This window comes from Cebus imitator, unplaced genomic scaffold (assembly GCF_001604975.1).
Source record: "Cebus imitator isolate Cc_AM_T3 unplaced genomic scaffold, Cebus_imitator-1.0 Scaffold155, whole genome shotgun sequence".
NCBI lineage: Eukaryota > Metazoa > Chordata > Mammalia > Primates > Cebidae > Cebus > Cebus imitator.
This window is the reverse complement of record NW_016107470.1, coordinates 1,702,518-1,705,347: the sequence shown is the minus strand read 5'-3', so window position 1 is coordinate 1,705,347 and position 2,830 is coordinate 1,702,518. Positions and strand designations below refer to the sequence as shown.

The 2,830-nt window shown below is 38.8% G+C and overlaps 1 protein-coding gene across 1 annotated transcript in view; it reads right to left on the bottom strand.

The window, feature by feature from the left end:
- FAM189A2 (family with sequence similarity 189 member A2) overlaps positions 1-2,830 on the bottom strand; it is a 61,765-nt gene that overhangs the window by 19,790 nt on the left and 39,145 nt on the right. The gene's annotated exons all lie outside the window — the stretch shown is intronic.

Below are 2,830 nucleotides of genomic sequence, written 5' to 3'. Positions count from 1 at the left end.
TTTTTTTGGATTTTTTAGTAGAGACGGGGTTTCACCATGTTGACCAGGATGGTCTCGATCTCTTGACCTCGTGATCCACCCGCTTCGGCCTCCCAAAGTGCTGGGATTACAGGCTTGAGCCACCGCGCCCAGCCCAAGTCCGCTCTTGATACAAAGCATTCAGTTAAGTGGGAAACCAGGCCTATGTGGGCTGCACACACATTAGTGTTTTATTCATATGACATAGACGCCCCACTCTTCAGAAATTTCAACTACCTGGAACTTCTGGAGTGAGCCAGTCTGGATGGCAAAATTTTCCAGATGGGTGAAATTTAATTCCTTTAAACAAATGTATTTGAAAGTTTACTCATTATGTAAATGATCATAAATACCAATTAATTTGCCCACTGGATACAAAGAAGCCCTGAGACTATGTGCAAAATGATTCCAGGCAACTGTGCCCTGTGTGTTACTGCTCCGCTATTCCTGATCCTTGCGGAATATAATACCTTCACCTCCATTCTTAATCCCATCTCTGCCCAGTATTTATAAAATCTTGTTCTCACTTCTCATCAGTCACTTCAGCCTTTCCACAAACAAATCTGTACAAGTCCCCCTGATGCTATAACGAGGATCGGCCCTATATTCTTGGTGCTTTTGCCTGAAGACGTCAGAGCCTTGGCTTCCTCCCATAGCCTTTCAGCTGTAGTGTTCTTAACCCTACCTGCATATTCGAATATTCTGGAGAGCTTTTTAAAAAATGATGATGCCGTGCCAGGCACGGTGGCTCATGCCTGTAATCCTAGCACTTTGGAAGGCCAAAGCAGACAGATCACCTGAGGTTGGGAGTTCAAGACCAGCCTGACCAACATGGAGAAACCCCATCTCTACTAAAAACACAAAATTAGCCAAGCATAGTGACACTTGCCTATAATCCCAGCTACTCAGGACTCTGAGGCAGGAGAATCACTTGAACCCGGGAGGCAGAGGTTGCGATGAGCTAAGACTGAGCCATTGCACTCCAGCCTGGGCAACAAGACTGAAACTCCATCTCAAAAAAAAAAAAAAAGATGATGCCATCTTTGGCACTGAGGAACTACAAATTAAAGTGACAGTGAGCTCTCACTTTGACCTCATCAGACTGGCAAAACTTTAAAAAGAGAGAAACTCTCTTTGCTGATGGAGATATGGAGAGCCACTAGTAGAAACTCAGTCACTGGTGAGTTTAAGCCCTTTAATGAGGGAACTGGCTCTCCATTTTAAAATTAAAATACTCACTTCCCCAACGACTTTGGAAAACTCTTGAGCACCACATGATCCAGCAACTCCATGCCTCGGTATCCACTCAAGAGAAATGAAAACTGCCTCCTCCAAACAATAATGTTCACAGCAGCTTTGTTCATAATACCACCAAACTGGAAACAACCCCAATGTCCATCAACAGGAGAACAAAAAAACAAAAACAAATTCTAATATTTTTATAAAATAAAGTAGTGTTCTAAAAAAAGGAACAAACAACAGATACAATATAAAAATATGGATGAATTTCAAGAACATTACACTGAGCAAAAAAGTCAGACACAAAAATGTTCAAACCATGTGACTCCACATATATGAAGTTCAAGGACAGGCAAAACTAACCTATGGTGAAAGAAATAGGAACAGTGTTGCCTATGAGGGAGTAGAGACTGCCTGAAAAGAGACACCAAAGAATTTAGCATGATAGAAATAATGTCTGGAGTATAACAAACAAAATTTGTATGGAGTATAGAGATTGTTTGGAGTGTAACATGAGTGTATACGTTTGTCAAAATGAATGTATACACTGGTCAAAACTTATAATGAACTGCACACTTAAGATGTGCACTTTTCACTGTCACTTTTACCCCAATTTAAAAATAATGGTTAGAATAATAAAATGGTTGAATTTGTAATAATAAATGAGACAAGCAGGAGAAAAGATATACTACTGAGAACAATTCTTTATCCTGGGAACCTTCTTCCTCTTAGGACTAAAAGTCTCCCTGAGGATATGCCGAATGATATTAATGGCAGCACTCTGTCTATTGGCCAAAACCCAAGCCACAAGAGACAATAACAAAATAAGGAACTAACTTGGTAAAAGAAATCAAGGGTGTTAGTCTGTATTTAATCTATCTCTAAGTGATACATCTTTAAGTGATAAAAACAGGATGCAGGGAAGTACATACAATACATCCCATTTTTTAAAAATCATAAAAAACCCCACCGCATACATATTTATGTAAGATTACATGACCATGAAAACTTTATGAAATATAATTCCCCAGCCTTTTACTAAGGATTTGGGGTGACAGATGTGGGCAGAGCGGGAAAGAGGAGAGAAGAGCAACCCCTTGCCCAAAAAGGTTTCATTTGTCAATAATTTCCCCAAAGGAAAACAACAGTTATAACATGATCCTGTTGATTACATGCGTTTTTGTGCATAAAAAGATGCTTAACACACAGCCGAACTGTTATCCTGGGATGGGGGGAATTCAAACGATATTTAAGTTCTGCCTAACACTTCATGGCTTGCCCAAAATTTTATAATTATATCATCAGAAATAATCACAGAGTTGGTTTTGTGATAGGAAAAAAAATTATTAAAAACTTAGTGCAAAGCATATTCTGATATAGAGAATGTATAAAGAATTTCTACAACTCAGTAACAAAAAAAATACTCTCAATTTTAAAATGGGCAAAAGACTTGTAGAGACACTCCTTTAAAGAAGATTTACAAATAGCCAGCAGGCATATGAAAAGATGTCAACATCACTAATCATAAGGGAAATGCAAATCAAAACCAAATAAGGTATCACCTTGTACTCGT